The following is a 21,320-nucleotide window of genomic DNA, read 5'->3' on the forward strand; positions in this document are numbered from 1 at the left end:
AATACTGAGATATCAATGACCTTCTGAGAAAAGTGGTGTTATGACCGTTTGACCGCTCCCTGACCGACTTTATGACCGATTTTTGTCCGGCTTTTACTACAGACATATATCATGAATATCGTGGCTTCTATTACAGCTAGAGACCTATAATTTTTTTTGGTAAATCCTTGAGCATTAATAAACAGATAAAATATTAATTGGCGCCGCCAACCGCCGTTTTACCGCCGTTACCGCCGAAAATGGCGGTTTCCGTTATTTGCCGTTTTTCGGCGATGATCAGAAAAAGAAATTTTTTGTTATGAAAAATAAAAGTTCGTCCTAAAATTTGGTCATCCTAGCTGCAAAATTGGCCGCTCTACAGCTGTTTTAAAATTTAGCGGCTGGCCGCTAAAAAGCGGCTAAGGAGCTGTCTGGCCGCCATGACTAGAAAAAGTAATTTTCTCTAAAAATACACATGAACCACCAGAAAAAAATTTTACGTCTTTATCTGTACCAAGAGCCGAGATAGAGGGGGGGGGGCTCTTGGAGCCCCCCCCCCCCCGATCTATTAAGGTGGGAATTGGGGCTCTATCTGTAAGGGTTAAGATATAGATAACCTCTGAACTGGTTTGCTTCTCCATTTTATGGATGCTTCACTTAAATCTTCTAATAGTTTTCAAGAAATTTTATTTTTAGGTTCAAGTATTGGTAGGGGATTGGATATTTTCTGCGGATTTATTTCCCAGCGAAAACGCAGCTCCTTGATGCTAGGGGGCCAGCTACTTGTAACCAAATAAGTTATTATCCCCTGATAAGGAAAGCTTTTTTTGAGCGCAATTGTCCTGTAGTTGTAAAATTGACAAACATTACCTGATATTAAACGTGACAGGATGTCTGGTATCTGTAGTTTAAATCTTACTTACTACTGGACCAATAAGGTTTTCCTTTAGAGTAAAGCAATTTAAAGGTCCGGTAGGTTCAACACTCCTTTACGGGGAGGTAACTCCACCCTCTCTCTCAACTCCAACCAAAATTTAAATGATTTCCAACTCTCTCAAGTCCCAGAGAGTGCAGGGGGAGTGGCCTATATAAAGGTACAATCAAAACGACATTTTTTTAACGTAACACAAAAACTGCCTAGTAAAAGTTTATTTTTCTTTTGATTATATTCTTGTCTAACCTGTATATTTTACAACAACAAAAAAACATTCAAAGGTTCACTACTTTTAGGTTAAAATTATTTTAAGAAATTAAATATGTTTCAGCATTCAGCTTTAGGTTATTTTATTGCGAAGAATCTATAGTGATACACATAATAACATTATTTGTAAAATACTTTTATTTAAATTTTTTCCTTGTAAAAAAATATTTAATATTATATTTCACTTTAAAATTTAAATATGAATTATTTGTCTGGTAGCAGCTAATTTTATTCTTTGGGTTTGGATAGAGTTTGATGATCACCAGTAGAAGTCTCAGAACACTTTTATCACTTTCTATGGTACTCTGCAAAAAAAATAAAAGCATATATTTATTGTAAAAAGGGAAGCATGATAATAAATCAGATATGGAAAATTAATGAAGATGATTAAAGTCACTCTACAGATTATGACGTCATACGATATTATAGCCAATGAGAGGCCAGTATACACTGTAATTGACCAATGGTAAAATTTATGCTGGCCTCTCATTGGTTATTCTATTATATGACGTCATGTTTTGGATGTAAAATGTTTTAATTGATTTTTAAAAACTAAGTGGTGCAAAGCGAAAATTTTTTTATTAGTGGGAGTTTATAATTTTACATTCTTCGTAATGCCTGTTTTACTTAAAATTTGTTTGGGGTATGGAGTTAAATAATACTTTACCCTCCCCCCAACTCTCCTCTAGTAGACGTTCCTGTTTACACTACTATCAAAAACGACTTTTGAAACATAAAATTCAAATTTTTAGCGATGCCAAAATGGGTATTTTAATGTTTTTCAATTCTAAATATTTTTAAATATAGCGTAATAAAATATTAAAATTTTAAAGGAAATAAAAAAAATATAAAATTTACAATGGAAGAATAATTTCAAATATAAGAGTTATTCATCGCATTATATCGTATTATAAACAGCATTCCGCGGATATAAAAAAGTACAATAATAAGAATAAAACTAGTTTTGTTAGCCCCGAGATGCCGAAGGCACGGGCTAACCAAACTGGTTTTAATATTGAATTTTATATTCGTAGAGAACTGGATATAAAAAAATACAATACTTGATTTTTCAGTTTGGCCAAGAACCGCTTCTAACCCAGCGGATATTAATCGGTTCCAAAGCGACAAAGTAATAATATTACCTTTGCAAATAATTGTTGATATTCTTTAGTACAGATAATCAGATAATTAACCAGCACTCCTGTTTTCCATAATTCCTAAAATATAAAACACTAGCGGATATGCCCCTAGAGATCTCTAGTTGCACTTTAAATGTTTTTTCTCTCGATCTTTTGTAAGTTATCTTGGAAGGGTGGTGGTACCCTAACCCAAAATAGTTATAAACCTTCCCAAGACCTATGAGAAGCTACCCTGTTAGGGAGAACCCGATCGGTTCAGCAGTTAGCGAGATCCTTTGGTACAAACAGACAGACAGACAGACATCGTTCTACTTTGTATTATTGACTAGCGGCTTCGCCCCTAGCCTCTAGGGGCTTTGCCCCAAGAGGTGATCAAAGAAAAATTAAGGTGAAATTCGTAAAAGGACCAAGGAAATCTCCTGCAAAAAAAAGACCAACGAAATCTTCTGCAATAAAAAAATGGGGGGGGGGATTTTTTTTATTTTGGGGGGGTTGGGGGTGTCCCACCCCCCAAGAAAATAGCTTAAAACCATCACAGGACCAGTAGGTATAATCCCTAAAAAGACAATGGCCAATAAATAGATGTATAATTATTATATACAAAATTAACCCTTCTGTAGATTAAATTCAGTAGTTGAAACGTTTGAACACTTATCTTAATAAACCAACCAATCAAAATACAAGTACCAAAAGTTGTTCAGCCAACAAATAAGAATACCTTATTATAAACTTTTGGGACTAGTGTAATAAACACCCCCTTGTCCCCATTGAAGAAAGAAGGCCATTGAAATAAAAGATACTAGCGGCTTCGCCCCTAAGGGCTTTGCCCCAAGAGGTAATTTAAAAAAATTGGAGTACAACCACTTATTTCAAACATATTAAAAAAACAACATATTTTGGTGCTGCGAACCCAAATTTTATGGTTTATCCTTGGTTTAATGCTTTCTTTTCAATCTTTTCATACATTTTTTTTGGGGGGTTGGGGGTGTCCCACCACCCAAGAAAAAAGCTTAAAACCACCACATGACTAGTAGGTATATTCCCTGAAGAGTAGAGCCCATTCGGTTCAGCGGTTACTGAGATCTTAAGCTTCATACGGACAGATAGACATCGTTCTACTTTGTATTATAGATTTAGAATGATACAAATCACGAAACCTTCATCTAATATTTTTATATGTCTTTAAAGGCCCGTGGACTGGCAGAAAAAGTAAGTTGTATATATGTATACTGTTTGCACTTTAAAAGTTTAAGCTTCCAAAAAAATAGGAGTTTAACTTGAATAATAGAGAAATAAGAGAAATCAAAGTATATGAAAATCGTAAACAAAGCCACTTGACCTTTTTTTTTTGAACAAATTCTCTTAGTAAGACGAAAATTTGCTATTAACCACAAAAATTTTAAAATTTTAGAAAAGATTCTCCAGACCAATGTGCACCTATTATACAATTTACTTTTTAGTCGTGCTGTCATTCTTGTGTGAATTACCTGACAAATTTGGTAGACCAGCATGATATGATAACTGTATTGTTCTGCCATATCCAAATTTAGATAGAAATAACATAATATTCCCTCTAATATAATTCTAAATAAAAAAGTATTCTTATATTACCGACTAGCGGCTACGCCCCTAGGACTCTAGGAGCACTTGAGGTGGTGATGGGGGGTTGAATTCGACTCACCAATTTTATATGTTCGTTTAAAAAGAAAAATCACATTTTTTTTTTTTTTGGGGGGGGAATTTACACCCCCTAAATAGTTATGACTTTATCAGGACCTATAGGAAGCTACCCTGTAATTAAGAACCATAACGGTTCATTGGTTAGCGAGATCCTTCGATACAGACAGACAGAAAGAGATCCTCTGTACTTGGAAAAAGTGTCTCAAAAAATCAGCCTTGTGACGTCATAAAAATGAGGGTTTATTCATCTCTTTTTTAGATATTTTCTTTCCCACTTCTCCTCTCATCTCCCTTATTTTTATGACGTCACTTTTTGAGGCATTTGTCCAGCTACGATCCTGTTATCCTTTTATATAACAATGAAAAGTTTTTTTTAATGTTTGCATTTGTACAATCTGTTTTGTTGTAAAGTCTTCTACATAGTTTTCTTATAGATAAGATATTTATGTATATAAGCTTTTACTATTTTATGCAGCAGTTTTAGTTTAGCCTGAAGATCGGGATCCACTACGAGATCTTATTATGGTACATCTTTAATACTACACCAAATCTTCCCTAATTGCTGATTATATGCTTGAACACGCTTCAGACAACCAACCCTTGAATTGCATGAACTTTGTCTGGAAGTCCTAATTGTTCATTGTATTAGGTTGTAACATTTTTGGACAATTCAGCAGTAGTAATGTTAACGTCTTTAGTTATGACGCGGGGTTGGGCCAAGATTAGAACATATAACCTTCACGACAACGAGCGGATGCGTTAAGTGTCAGTTTAAGTTTTAGTTTAATGTTTTATATATATATTATATATATGTTTACCTGGTTGTAACTTGCTTTACATAATTTGATATCAACTCTCTAAAAAATGATTTATTTCTATAGATATTAATCAATAAAATACAATCAAATTTCTCCAAATTATAGAGCAGAGGTGGAATATTAAAAAACTTTTTGACGCACTGCCTCACTAAAATTAGTGAGGCTCGCTAAGAAAATGTTGTGAAAAATTGCAAAAAAAATCAACAAAAATTAAATAAAATCATTAAAGGGTTATTAATATAAGATTTTGTTTAATTTTAGTAGATTTTCATTGCGATTTTGGAGGATTTTTTACAAAAAGCTTTTAGCGAGCCTCACTTATTTTAGTGAGGCAGTGAGCTAAAAAGTTTTATAAGAATCCACCTCTGATTTGTGAGGAATGGGTGTAAAACTAAGGGTGTTGGATACACCCCACTAGGTGTACCATCCTGCAACCCTCTACACCCCGTGACCCCATTGACAAGGGTCTACTACACCCCCCTAAAACACCTATCTAAAAGAGCGAAGCAACTTTCCGCTGATAGTAAAATAACAATAATGATATTTACAGATTTGTTGGCCTTGAGAGACTAAATATAATTTTTGGAAAATTGTGTTTAATACGATACAAAACATGATTTAGTACAGAACCGGTTCTAATCCATTGGATATTTATTGGTTTTGAAGCCTTTCAGGAATAGTTATCTATCACATCGTATTATAAACATCATTTCGCGTATATAAAAATGTAATATTAAAAGATAAAAACCAGATTTTTTAGCCCTGAGATGCAAAATACACGGGCTAATAAACTGGTTTAATCTTAAGATTGTACATTTTTATATTTGTAAAAAAAAAACTGGTATAATACGATGCTGTACATAATTTTTCAGTATGGCTGAGAACCGGTACTAATCCAACGGATATTCATCGGTTTTGAAGCCATACTGGAATAATATTACCTAAATGTTACAATATTGCATCTTCCTTGCCTTCTTCTAGCAATAAATTTTCTAAATAAGAAAAATAACAGTATAAATGCTAAGTGTATGCCTACTAGAGCTATTCTATCAATTAAAGCAAACGCTACCATAGCAGGTTTGGATATTAAAGTAAACGATTACACGGGACATGTTGGGTCTTTGAAATTATAAACACAGCCAAGCTTGAACGTCCTGGACGTTCTAAAATCTATAGCAAGAAAGATTTGATAAACAACCCTTTATTTTTTTTAATGCATAAAAGTCTATTTTTAATTAAAACAGAATACGTGAATATTATGTGGGGAATTTTTATCGTTTATTTAGATTGCTAATATAATCCTCCAATATTGGTCAATACGTTTAACAATGGCCAGAGAAGGGAATGGGGTAAAGTCATAGGAGATGTAGGGTATTTTTATATTAGCCAGCTGGGAGAACTCACAATATCCAAGAATTATAATATCCATTATCTTTACCTTTCTGCTCCCAATATTCTGTAGACAAAGAGCGATACAATAGCTATGTTGAAGATTAACAATGCCATCATGTAGGTTCTTCCCTTAACAAGCAGGTATATGAAGGGATAAGACGATGGTAAATAATTTTATGTACATCCCTAATGATGATACACAAAATTACCACTTTTTGGATTTCAATCAAAAAACTTAATGAACCAACAGATCAAAATTTAATTAAGATCTACAAAGTTATTGGGCCAAAGAATGAAAAACTTTGTGGACTAGTATGATAAATGCCATATACCCCTCCCTGCCTGCTGAAAAATTTCCTATTTGAAGGCGTTCATACTATTCAACCAAACTTAGTTTTAATTTCTAACAGGATAAGAGTCATGGGCGTGCAGAGGAGAGGGCGTAACCTTACGAGTTTTTACACCCACCCCCCCTTTAATTCATAATCGTGGGGGAGTGATATTTAGAGGGGTGTATTATCGTATTATATATATATATCTAGAGGGGCGTATTTTAAAGGGTATGTATTACAGAGAACAAGAGGGGTGTATTATAGACAACTAAAGGGGTGTATTTTTAGGGTATGTAGTACAGAGAACAAGATAGGTGTATTATAAACAACTATAGGGGTGTATTTTTAGGGTATGTAGTACAGAGAACAAGATAGGTGTATTATAAACAACTATAGGGGTGTATTTTTAGGGTATGTAGTACAGAGAACAAGATAGGTGTATTATAAACAACTATAGGGGTGTATTTTTAGGGTATGTAGTACAGAAAACAAGATAGGTGTATTATAAACAACTATAGGGGTGTATTTTTAGGGTATGTAGTACAGAAAACAAGATAGGTGTATTATAAACAACTATAGGGGTGTATTTTTAGGGTATGTAGTACAGAGAACAAGATAGGTGTATTACAAACAACTATAGGGGTGTATTTTTAGGGTATGTAGTACAGAGAACAAGATAGGTGTATTATAAACAACTATAGGGGTGTATTTTTAGGGTATGTAGTACAGAAAACAAGATAGGTGTATTATAAACAACTATAGGGGTGTATTTTAGGGTATGTAGTACAGAAAACAAGATAGGTGTATTATAAACAACTATAGGGGTGTATTTTTAGGGTATGTAGTACAGAGAACAAGATAGGTGTATTACAAACAACTATAGGGGTGTATTTTTAGGGTATGTATTACAGAGAACAAGATAGGTGTATTATAGACAACTAAAGGGGTGTATTTTTAGGGTATGTAGTACAGAGAACAAGATAGGTGTATTATAAACAACTATAGGGGTGTATTTTTAGGGTATGTAGTACAGAGAACAAGATAGGTGTATTATAAACAACTATAGGGGTGTATTTTTAGGGTATGTAGTACAGAGAACAAGATAGGTGTATTATAAACAACTATAGGGGTGTATTTTTAGGGTATGTAGTACAGAAAACAAGATAGGTGTATTATAAACAACTATAGGGGTGTATTTTTAGGGTATGTAGTACAGAAAACAAGATAGGTGTATTATAAACAACTATAGGGGTGTATTTTTAGGGTATGTAGTACAGAAAACAAGATAGGTGTATTATAAACAACTATAGGGGTGTATTTTTAGGGTATGTAGTACAGAGAACAAGATAGGTGTATTACAAACAACTATAGGGGTGTATTTTTAGGGTATGTAGTACAGAGAACAAGATAGGTGTATTATAAACAAATATAGGGGTGTATTTTTAGGGTATGTAGTACAGAGAACAAGATAGGTGTATTATAAACAACTATAGGGGTGTATTTTTAGGGTATGTAGTACAGAAAACAAGATAGGTGTATTATAAACAACTATAGGGGTGTATTTTTAGGGTATGTAGTACAGAGAACAAGATAGGTGTATTATAAACAACTATAGGGGTGTATTTTTAGGGTATGTAGTACAGAGAACAAGATAGGTGTATTATAAACAACTATAGGGGTGTATTTTTAGGGTATGTAGTACAGAGAACAAGAGGGGTGTATTTTTAGAGTATGTAGTACAGAGAACAAGAGGGGTGTATTACAAACAACTAGAGGGGTGTATTTTTAGTATCAAAGGGTGGATACAACCCCTCTATACCTGTATGAAAGTTGATGAAAAGTCATACTCAGAAATGTTCTTCCTGACAATAAGATTCACATTACAAAATTGTTTATTAAAAACGTTGAGAATATGGTATCAAAATCACTTTAAATATTAGACTTTATAATAAACATTGCAGGTTTCAGTAAAAATCTGGGTAAAAAAAAACATTTCATTGCTAAAACAAATTAAATCAACTGTTGTTAATATTTATCTTACAATAAAACAAGGATGACAAAATCCATAAATCGGAAGATTAGATCACAAAAGAGTTTGTTGTTAAAAAAGTAAAAATCAACATGTTTAAAATTGACGTACGGAAATTCTGGTAATGCTTATAGAGTTGCTACGCTTTTTAAATCGTACCTAACTACTACAGAAATCCCCATGCAAAGTTTGAAATCGATAGGAAAATTCTAACATGCCTAATTTAACGAAAAGAGCTATCCGTCTCGGACGTACGGATGGACGGACCTACCCTAATTATAGAAAAGCTTCGCTTTTAAAAACGTTGAAAATATGGTATTTTATTCACTTATGTATTTATATATGTATTTGTATTTCAATTCTTAAGTTGATTAAAATGTTGCTTCTTAGTAAAGTATAAGTTAACAAATAATCCATTGTATTTTTAATTTTAATCATTTTAATGGCTAGATGAGATTTTTTTAAAATTTAATTAATTATCTTTTTGTATGACGATTTAATATTTATTTACATATGAATATATAAATGTAGGTGTATCTTAGAAAATAAATATTACTTTTACGGGGGGAATTATAATGATAAAATGCATCCAATTTTTCCATACAATGGATTTCATAAGATACTTACATCTACAGTAGTCTATGATAATTAACAAGAATGATAACATCCATAAAAGCGAAGCTCTGAAACGATATGACAGACGAACATTAACTATTGTTGAGTGTCAGAACTGAATATACAAAATATGAAAATATAAGGTTTGACAAAATTATACGTAAATTTGTTGCAAAAGTTATTAAATGCAGAATTCTGTTTAAGGACATACTGACATTTTAATACTTGATTATAGAGATGCTTCGCTCATAATATTGTACCTTATTGTAATAGGAATCAGTAATCAAAAATCAGATCAATCGGATGATTTTATCACATAAAAAATTGTTATTTAAAAAGTAAAAAAATCAACATGTTTAAAATGGACGTACGGACATTCTGGTAATGATTATAGAGTTGCTAGGCTTTCTAAATCGTACCTAACTACTACAACTAACTAACTTTGAAATCGATAGGACAATTCTAACATGCCTAAATAAACGAATAAAAGCTAACTATCTCGGACGGACGTACGGACGGACCGACCCTTATTATAGAAAAGCTTCGCTTTTAAAAACTAACACAAATGGACGTACTACTAACACAGAAGCCTATTTTTTAAACATGGATGACGACATCTATAAGTAGCGAAGCACAAACAAATCATGGAATGGACAAACAAGTAGGGAAGCACAAACAAGTAATGGAATGGACAAACAGACTAAGTGAGTTTCAGAGCAGATGTGTAGTTCTCACAACAAAGAAAAAAAAGTGAGAGACAGACAGACAAAACAACGCATAGATTCTTTAATGAATCTTAACTGAAAATTTCAGCTGTCTATCTTTAATAGCAGCCGAGAAAACCACATTTTCCCAATAGTTTTACGGACTGACTGACGGACAGACAGACATACATCAAAGCATAGAGTAGCTTTGCTACTAAAAAGTAAAAATGGACTCACTGTCTACATAGGTAAATGAGAAAATATCCTTCTGGAAAGTTTTTGCCACATAGCCATCCAATAATACTCCAACATGAGAAGACGGCACTCAGCAGCAGATAACAAAACAATAAAGTATCGGTTCCTTAATATAAGTATTAGTTCTTTCTCGCATCGTATTGTTAACAGTTTTCATCGGATATGAAAATGTACAAATTTATACTCGTATATAATACGATCCTAGTCATTTTTTTTCATATGGCTGAGAACCGGTTCTAATCCACCGGATGTTAGTCGGTTTTGAATGCATACAGGAAAATTTATTCTACAATTGTAGTTTTAAAAAAGAAAAGTTAAACTTTTCTTATGACGCTTTCTTTTAAATGGGTGGTTTTACACTCCCGAAAAAAGTTATAACCCTTCCCAGGACCTATCAGAAACTACCCTGTAAAAAAGAACCATATCGGTTCAGGGGTTAGCGAGATCCTTCGGTACACATACACAGACAGACACAGATCCTGTTACTTTATTATAAGGATTGGCTTCACCCCCTGACACAAACCTCCTAGGTTTAGTAAAATAGTTGGGGAGGGGGAGGGTTGTGTTTGGTTTTGTATCCTTAAATGTTAATGAAAATTTTTTTAAGGGGGGGGGGGGTTAATTCGTTTTTGGGAGGGGTAAAATGGCGCGCCGCCAACTTTTTTACCCCCCCCCTGAAATCTGTTGACAGGGGTAGATTTGGGGGGAGTAAACAAAATTTACCCCCGGGGTAAAAATTTTTTGGTGGGGGTAATTTAAATTTTATTAAATACTTAGTATTAATTCCCCACTTTACACCCCCCTCCCCCCTTGGACGTCTTTGCCCCCCCCCCCTCCCTTCAATTTTTGAGGAAAAAATAACCGGAAACCTGTTCTTAAACAATACAAAACTTTTGTGATAAATATGATGCAATCGATGCAGCTGGTACTGATCTCTTAGCGGTCATACAGACAGAATAACAAGCATCCTTTTACTTGGAATTTGTTAGAATTGATAGATAATTTCAAAAGCCTACATACCTTCAATGACAAGTAGAGATGCATACTTGATAAGAAAAAATCTTGTTGGAATCAAAATAATTGTGAAACAAAACTGTATCATGCTTGCAAAATGATCCAAACTGAAGCAAAACATTCATATATTATTATATATTTCTAAAATACTGGCGGCTGCGCCCCTAGAGGCCACTATAATCACTTGAGGGTGATGAAGAGGGGATAAGTCGACCCCCCCCTTTTTATTTAGATTTTAAAAAGAATCGATAATCATTTTTTTAGAAGGGTCATTTTAAATCTATGGGTGATTACTCTTGGGTGAGTTCTCACCCCTAAAATAAGCTTTCATAAGCTACATTGCAAAAGAGTACCCTAATAGTTCAGTCGTTAGCGAGATCTTTCTGTCACAAAAGACTGAAAAACAGACAGGAGCAAGACATCATGTTACTTTTGTAAATATATATGGTCTAAGAATTAATTATTTTCTAATCAGAACTTTAAATTACATATAATTGAGCATTCTCTATTAACAAGATTTTTTAAACTTTTTTTTTTTAATTTAGGAAAAAAATAATATAGAAACAATAAAAAACAGTTACCTTACAAATAATGAACAAGTAAATAAATCGTTTTGTTCAGATCTCAACAGAATTAAATACAAAAACAATGAAATGTTCTAAAATAAATTAAAGCAAATATAAATTTAAAATATTTAGAATAAATAAAAATAAAATTATCATTATTTGTAAAACATAGTAATTTTTAAAAAAATATATTACGTGTAACCTATTGATGTAAAAAAATTTTCAAAATACATAAAATATGGTTAAATTTTTATTATGTATAATTTTTTTTGTATAAAATTGTACAATTTTAATTTTCCTTATTTTTAGCGTCCCAGCCTCAAATTTAAACCTGTTTGGATGATTTTAATCTTTTTGGTCAGGTTAGTTTTTTTTTCGATCTTTTAAATTGTAAAAGTTTTAATTTCCCCGAGGCTCACAGGCGGCTGACGCACGGCTGCCTAGCTCTGCTGTTTTACCTTAACTGTCAACACTGAAATTAAGATTGTTGCAAATCCAGCATTTGGAATTGTAAGTAATCTAAAACAGTTAAAAAAATGATAATCAATTTCAGAATGTCTATATTTTAAATAAATGAGTTATCTTATAAATCAAAATTTAGGATATTTGAATATTTAAAGGTATAAGGCTCAGAAGCTTATTCTTTGAATTTCTGGAAGTTGATAAAAACATTTTAAATTTAATTTAAACAAAAGTGTTTTTATCGACTTTTTAAAGAACCTACCTTGGCCTCAAGTACAAATTGATGAGAAAGATTGAAGCTACTGTAGAGTTTATAATAATGATACTTGGCACTAAAACACAATTTTTTAACAAGGATGGCAAAATCCATAAAAGCGAAGCACTGAAACGGTAGGACAAACGGACATTAACACTTATATAGTGTCAGAACTGAATAATCGGAATTTAAATGTAGGATTCGAAGCAAAATTGTAAGTAAATTTGTTGAAAGACTGCTTGATACAGAATAAAGTTTTGGACATACTTACATCTTTAGGACTTGATTATAGAGTTGCTTTGCTTATAATATTATTCTTTGTTGTCCCAGGAATTAGTATACCAAAAATCAGATCAATCGGATAATTAAACCACATAAAAATCAACATGTTTAAAATGAACGTACATACATTCTGGTAAAAATTATACAGTTGCTACGTTTTCTAAGTCGTACTTAACTACTATAGGAATCACCACGCAAAGTTTGAAATCGATGGGACAATTTTAACATGCCCAAATTAACGAAAAAAGCTATCCGTTCCGGACGGACATACGGAAGGACCGACCCTAATTATAGAAAAGCTTCACTTTTAATAAGTGTTAATTATTCTAGGATTGTTGCCCCTGGCAATAAAAAACGAAATGCATGTTTTATTAATTTCGATGATATCATATGTATTGCTAACATAAATAATAATAAAAGAATGAAATTCCATTTTCTAAAAAATTATGTGTTGTGAAACATATTTTTTAAAAGTGAAGCTTTTCTACAATTATGTTTGGTCCGTACGATAGATATAATCGTTAAATTGGGCATGTTTTATTTGTCCTATCAACAGAAAACTTGGCATTAGCATTCCTACTTCTGTTGAAGCTAAAATTCGTGAGTTATTTTTGATCATGACTTTTAGCCTTATAAAAATAATTATCATTTTCATTAGTTTTATATTGATTCCTGGTAAGATTAATCCTTGTGTTAAGAGCAAAACATCTTAATATTCAAGTATAAAAATGTATTTAAATATTTAGCATTCTGAATTCAATTGTTTTAGGAGTAAAGTTATTTATGCAAAATTGGTATTTAGTAGGGTTGGGCCGGATATCCGGTGTGGCCGGATATCCGGCCATTTTCAATATCCGGCCGGATACCGGATATTGAAACTATCTGGCCGGATATCCGGCTCTATAATTTTTCATACTTTACACCAAAAATCTCTGCTTTTTAATATTTTAAATGGCTATAATTTTCTTATTATTGAAGCTAGAAGAACATTTTTTCTGAACAAGTTTAACTTTATGTAAATTTATATAAAATTTCCGAAGAAATTTTTTTTGCTACTTTAGTATCTGGTAATTTGGCTGGTTATCCGGCCGGATATCCGGCAATTTGGCCGGATAACCGGATATTTGCCGGATATCCGGCGTATGCCGGATATCCGGCCAAAAAAGTATCCGGCCCAACCCTAGTATTTAGACTTTAAAGTAATGTTTAATACTTTGTATTTGTTAATACTCGTTTATTGATGATGTTAAACTTTTATATAATGGACATATTCATCCCTGTTATTATCACGTTTATCACAAAAACATCAAAATTTTATTGTTCGAAATGAATAAAAAAACACATTTTAAAATAAATTTAAACAAGGATGACAACATCCATAAAAGCAAAGCTCTGAAACAGAAAGACAACAAACATTAACTCTACAGTGTCATAGCTGAATACTCAGATTATGAATGTATAATTTCGAAACAAGTAAATTCGTTGAAAAACTGCTTAAATACAGGATAATGTTTTAAGGGCATACTTTCAATTTTAGGACTTGATTTGATAACATTACACTTTGTTGTTCGAATCATACCTAACTACTAAAGGAATCACCATGCAAAGTCTAAAATCGACATAACAATTCTAACATGCCTAAATAAACGCAGAGAACTAACCGTTACGAACTGACGGACGGACAGACCGATCATAATTATAGAAAAGCTTCGCTTTTAACAATATTTACCTATTAAATAAGCGGCTATCTGTGAAAGGAAAACTGACATTTTAATCTTAGAAATGATTATTAGAAATTACAAATGATTTTGCAAATAACCTTTAAATTTACTATTTGAATTATCAACTACTAGCGCCTACTACTAGCGGAGTTGCATCTTAAAACATTTTTTTTTTAAATTAACATTTTAAAAAAGTTAAAAATTTTTTGGAGGGGGGTAGGGAGCGTGCCACCCCCCTCCCCCCTCCAGCCAAATTTGGGGGTTAATTTTTTTAGGGGCGATTGCTCTTGGAAGGTTGGTGGTACCCTCCACCAAAATAAACCTTCCCGGGACCAATGAGAAGCTACCATGTTCAGGAGAACCCAATCGGTTCAGCGGTTAGCGAGATCCTTCGGTACCGACAAACAAACATCCTTTTACTTTATTATAAGGATTCTTACCAATTAGGAGTTAGGATAATTGAAAAATGTCAATTTTTTATTTATTTTGAAATTAAGCATAAGGGGGGGGGGGGTGTTATTACTAATTAGTAACAACTAATTTATCAAATATCATAACATTATTTTAAAATATTGAACATTTTCATAACAACAATTTTAAAATTACACTGGGAGATTTTTTTATAAAATAAACATTTTCTCTCAAATATATTTTGAAAGAGAAAAGGTGCCCAGGTTCTACGAAATACCATAAAAAAAGAGTCGTTTTACCAGAAAAGTGGTAAAGCTGGTCAACCTGGTAAAATATACCAGTTTCGTGGTAAATTTTACCAGAAAAAATTTTAGCCAAAAAATTAGTCAAATTTTACCATTTTTTTTGTAAAATTTGACGAAACAAAAAAACCCGTTTTTTGTGTTTTAAATAAAAAACAGCTCTTCATAATCAGTTGTAGTACTTTAAAATAATGACTTTTATACAATGAAGCCTAAATTTAAATTTTTTTTTTTTTTTTCAATTTTACCACTTTTGGAAGTTTTACCAAAAATGTGGTCAATTTTACAACTCTATTTTTCAGGTTAAGTCCGAATTTTCGGACTTAGACAAAAAAACACAATTTGGTCAATTTTTACCAAAAAGTTGGTAAAATTTGACAAGGTATTTTTTTAGGCTAAGTCCAGATTTTTGGACTTTGCCAAAAAAAATGAACTTGGTAAAATTTGACCAACTTTTTGGTAAAAATTGACAAGGTAAATTTTTAGGCTAAGTCCAAATTTTTGGACTTTGCCAAAAAAAAAAACTTTGTAAAATTTGACCAACTTTTTGGTAAAAATTGACAAGGTAAATTTTTAGGCTAAGTCCAAATTTTTGGACTTTGCCAAAAAAAAAAACTTGGTAAAATTTGACCAACTTTTTGGTAAAAATTGACAAGGTAAATTTTTAGGCTAAGTCCAAATTTTTGGACTTTGCCAAAAAAAAAACTTGGTAAAATTTGACCAACTTTTTGGTAAAAATTGACAAGGTAAATTTTTAGGCTAAGTCCAAATTTTTGGACTTTGCCAAAAAAAAAAACTTGGTAAAATTTGACCAACTTTTTGGTAAAAATTGACAAGGTAAATTTTTAGGCTAAGTCCAGATTTTTGGACTCTGCCAAAAAAAAAAACTTGGTAAAATTTGACCAACTTTTTGGTAAAAATTGACAAGGTAAATTTTTAGGCTAAGTCCAGATTTTTCCAAACAAACATCCTTCTACTTAATGATAAAAATCGCAAATAAAATATAATGAGGAAATATTCAGACCTAATACTTTCCAAACAAACATCTGTTTACTCAGCACTATTTGCTTTCGTTATATGGAATATGAAATTAATAAAATATGATGATAATGATTTTATTTAGAATTTATTTCATATTATAACATAACAGGTCATATAGATATTATCCAGGTCAATACTGAAACTACAAAAGATTGGCATCCAAGATAACAACAGTCTAGTACTGATGCCTAAATGTCGATTGATAACAGTGCCACCTGGAGAGGGAAATTGTAATGCTGCTTTTATGGAGATTAATGTACTGAAGAACAATCAGGCAAGTCTCCTACCTGGAGGTACTCTGACTATTTGGCTGGAAGTTATAAAACCTGGACCTGAAAGTGCAGTATCCTGTCTCTCTGGTGACCTGGAGAATTGTTTTGAGGATCCAGAGTTTACTGATTGTTTGATAGAAACTAGTACCTCCAAATTAAAAGTGCACAAGTTTATACTTGCCTCAAGATCTCCAGTATTTAAGGTAGGTTTTTCCATTCTTACTTGTTAATTAAATTCTTGTCAATATTTTTAGGTAAATTTTTAGGCTAAGTCCAGATTTTTCCAAACAAACATCCTTCTACTTAATGATAAAAATCGCAAATAAAATATAATGATGATAATGATTTTATTTAGAATTTATTTCATATTATAACATAACAGGTCATATAGATATTATCCAGGTCAATACTGAAACTACAAAACTTACTAGTATCGTTTCTGTAAATAACATTTTTTAGAATTTTAGCTTGTGGAATGTTTGGAGCTCTCGAGTAGAACTTAATTAATAAACACCGATTGGGCGGATTGTAATCAATACGCTTTATATGTTAAAGTCAATATTTTTTAGAATTTTAGCTTGTGGAATGTTAGGTGTCAACATTGTCGTCATAATAAACACTGATTGTAATCAATACGCTTTATTTAAGTTAATTTTAACTGACTAACAGAATATTCTCTGTTCAACATTGATCGTCATAATAAAACTTATTAGTATCGTTCTGTAAATTATTTGTTAATTTTAACTGACTAACATATTTTCTCGGTTCAACATTGTCGTCATAATAAATAATGAAATTTTTTGTATAATCTGTGACTGTTACATCTTGAGATGGAACTCTAGTTGTTCTCCATGGAACTGCAAAGCTCTGCACTTCAAAACTGGTTCAACTCCAAAATCCTGAAAAAGAATATTCATTTTTAAATTAAGCAATTAAAGGATTAACAAATCAAAAAGGCCTTACAAAAAGGAAAGTTAACGGTTTTGGGAAAATTTCATGGAGAAAGTAGATACAGCTTGTGTACGTGCCTGCTTATTAGAGAAAGTTTAATTCAGTTATCAATACATAACCAGACTGAGAGAAACTAAGAATGTCTTATAACGGGAATTTGGAGTTATGGTATGAATTAAATAGTCGTATGTTAGTTTTAAGAGAGAGTCTAGAGATTAGAGCCAGAACTGACAATGTCGAGATCCAGAGGGAGGTTTGTAAGAGGTTATATCAACATGGATGGATTACTACACATCTTAATCGCTGCCGTCCTTCCCCTCTGCTGCCCGCCGCTGCCCAGGCTGCCGAACTGGCAGCTGTTCTTCACGAAGTAAACATGCACGAGGATGAATGTAATGCTGTTTAGATTTTAATAATATCCTGAATGTACTGTTTCAATAATATAAAGTAGTAAAATCTAATTTTAAATAGCTACCTATCTAGTACATTATTTTTATGTATTAACTTTTGTCTAACCAGTTTAATATCTATCTAATAAATTTAATAATAGCTTAATTGTTAATATAATTTAGTATACAGTTTCATAAAGGTAGTTCGATGTGTGTCTGTGTATATTAACTTCATATTTGTTATGCTTGTATACATGGAAACTACCTTTTGGGGCCGAGGTGTTGCCGTAGTTGCGTGTAGGATTATTCCAACTATCTTTTATTACAAATAATTAAACACTTACTTTTAACGGATGAATTTCTGATGGCAACAGCTTCATGTTGGTGCAAGAAATGTTCCACGGTCGAATTGCGGTCAGCTTATAATCAGAGAATAAACCCAGCTGTGTGCGAAGCTAAACCTGAAAAAGAATATTAATTGAAATATAATTTATATATATTTTTAATATCATTTTACATAAAACACATCTTATAATATCTTTCTATTAAGGGTATAAAAATTCGTTACGCTTAAAACAATCATAAACCTTAAAGGGCGAATATAGGTTGGATATAATATGAGCTTATTTCAAAGGTGCTATTATATAGATTATAATAAATAATTTAAAGATAATGACATATCTAATTGTATTAGTCTGTTTACAGCTTATAAAACCTGTCTAACTCAAGATAATATTATGTAATTAGTGTGGTTCCCTAAGAACTCAAACACTCTACCATCACACAAGGCTTCGTAGCAAGGTTGAATTAAAAAGGCTTCGTTAAAGGATAGTCTTAATAACATGGCCTAAAATATCCATGTTCTTATTAAAATTATTTTAACACTTACTTCTATGTAAACCATTCACTAATTGCAGCGCCCATATATTTTCTCACGAATCTGATTCCTGGTTAAGTCTGAAAAACAATATTAATTGAAATATAATTTGTTAATATTTCTATTATTATTTATATATATTAATAGTAGAATACTTTAAATATTAAGAATAGGATAAAAAGTCGTTCTTATATCATATATCAAAAAGGTTTAAAAAATTATAAAACAAACAGTTTATCGAAGCAGCTTAAAACCATGCGTAAGGTCCTAAATTATATTGATTTTTTATTACATTATTTAAACACTTACTTCTATCTCGCCAATCTTTAATTGCAGCGCCCAAATAGTTATTTCTGATGAATCAGTGTTGCTGAACCTGAAAAACAATATTCAATTTAAATATAATTTATTAATATTTCTTTTACATTCATATATATTAAACCCGGATTATTTAATATTAAGAATAGGATAAAAAGTGTTTCTTAGATCAAATCAAAAAGGCTTAAAAAAGGCTTAAAACAATTATCCTATTATATAAATATATTAATATTGTTCTCTTTTACAACGAAGCTTTTTATTTATTTTAATCTATAGCTGAAACTCAAATTAAAAATAGGATGAGGCCTCGACTTTTCTCTTCCTACTTTAAGTGCCCCTAGAGGCTTCTAAGGGGCATAGCCGCTAGTAAAACTTAAACCGTTAATCGAAGGCAGCCTAAAACCGTACGCTCAAGGTCCTATATTATTAATGTTTTTATATTAAAATTATTTAAACACTTACTTTTACGCAAACCACTCTTTGATTGCAGGGTCCATATACTAACAGCCAAGACTGAAGGTGGACACGTACTTTTTTAAACTTCTGACTATCATCTCTTTGATTGCAGGGTCCATATATCAACACTAACAGCCAAGACTGGTAGACAAGTACTTTTTTAAACTTCTGAATATATAGCTCTCTAGGCGTTCTTAACTGACATTCATATAAATCTTGTGACATGGACCATCTCCTGTCAATCATACTTGGATATAACACGTATTTTCTCTAAGAGACTTGAACTATAACACTCATTGTTTACAATAGTTTTCAATCGGTATAGCGGCATTCATGCACATGCTCTGTACAGGTATACAACTTTATATTGAAAAATATTTCTTTTATATCCATTGCAATATATTTTTTTATATTTTATCGATGATATTTCATTTAAGTCATTGCAAAAATATATTACATTCACATTAAAAAAAATTTACATTAATTTAACTTTCGTAACCCTGTTTTCAGATGATAAAATCAACGTGCTGGACAAAGTTGCCAAACTTTAAAAAACACCTTATGTATATAATATCATTTTAATATTTTACCGGTTAATTAATTAAAACTGCATAACTTATATAATTCATGAAATGTTATTATTCGTTGCAATTTTACGATTAAAAATATAACTGTCTTGCAAAGTGTTTTGCCACCTATTCAATCTGTATGTTGGCAACCGTAACTTTCCATCGGCGCAATAATTCAACTGGACTATATGACTACGGTGCATTTTTGTATTTTAGTAATCATTTTTAGTGAAATTACAGTGAATTTTGAAGTTAATATGTATCATTCTGTTTTATAATTCAAATTTTATCATTAATTATTGAAAATTCTTTCTAAAATATTCTTCGTATTCGTTTTTTCTCCCATTTTTGGGACTCTTTTTAGCTTACGTAATATACAGGACTTTTTTAAATGTAAAATTAATAAATATATGTCTTGCACCGTAGTATAAACGGATTGTCGCAAATATAGGAGTACAATTATAAGAATGAAACTACTTTTTTGGCCCAGAGGTGCCGGAGGCACTGGCTAAAAATAACTGTTTTTAATCTTATGCTTTTAGATTTTTATATTCGTAGAAAACCATGCATATAATACGATATGCTAGTTACCTAGTTTTTTTGCGTATGAATGAGAACACCTGTTCCTATCCACCGGATTCGAATGAATACGAGCTATTTTTATTTTGTAATTTTTTATTTCTTAAATATTCTACCTTTTCAGATAGTTCTGAATAACAGGCTATTCAAGTCAATCACCTGGGTACGCGTACATCATAATAACAGGTATGGGTGTATATTAGCTGTATAAGATTTATTTTTTTTCTCCTGCTACAAAATTTGTTTTAAATAAATAGGGGGGGGGGGGAAGTTTTGACACATTTGCGTAAACAGGGAGTATAGGCTTTATCTTTGGACTGAGAGTATAGGTTATTAGGGATAAAATCATTCTTATATGATGAATTTTCCCAAGTTTTAATATTTTTTGGATAGGCCTCCAGGTTCCGGAGCTCCAGGCCTCCCCCCCCCCCCCTTGTTTAAGGACAAATAAAATACAGGAAAGTTAAAAAACATTAATCACACCCCTCCCAAAAATAAACAAGACAAACAAAATAATCATTCCTCAAATTAGGATGGATCCATACCAATACCACGAGCTGCATGACAGATGGGACGCCCTCATGGTTAGGATGTTGAGACTCTTCTCCAAGTTAAATATTCGAGTTCAAGAAGAATCATGTGGCATTGATGACGCTGCTGAAATAGTAAAACTGTTATACCATCACGGTTGGGTAGAGACACAATTAAAG

The 21,320-nt window shown here is 32.0% G+C and overlaps 1 long non-coding RNA gene across 2 annotated transcripts; it reads right to left on the reverse strand.

The window, feature by feature from the left end:
• Positions 1-17,357: 17,357 nt before the first annotated feature.
• Positions 17,358-21,015, reverse strand: LOC145329107 (uncharacterized). Of its 2 annotated transcripts, XR_013882767.1 has the most exons (4): positions 19,469-21,015; positions 18,998-19,064; positions 18,701-18,768; positions 17,358-18,272 (listed from the first exon to the last, which is right to left on the reverse strand). It is a non-coding gene; the product is annotated as an uncharacterized LOC145329107 (long non-coding RNA). The 2 variants fall into 2 exon arrangements; XR_013882766.1 differs by having other exon boundaries at positions 18,998-21,015.
• Between the last annotated feature and the right edge of the window lie 305 nt (positions 21,016-21,320).

Source organism: Acartia tonsa, chromosome 9, assembly GCF_053477335.1.
Source record: "Acartia tonsa isolate MP-2025a chromosome 9, ASM5347733v1, whole genome shotgun sequence".
In the NCBI taxonomy this organism is placed as follows: Eukaryota; Metazoa; Arthropoda; class Copepoda; order Calanoida; family Acartiidae; genus Acartia; species Acartia tonsa.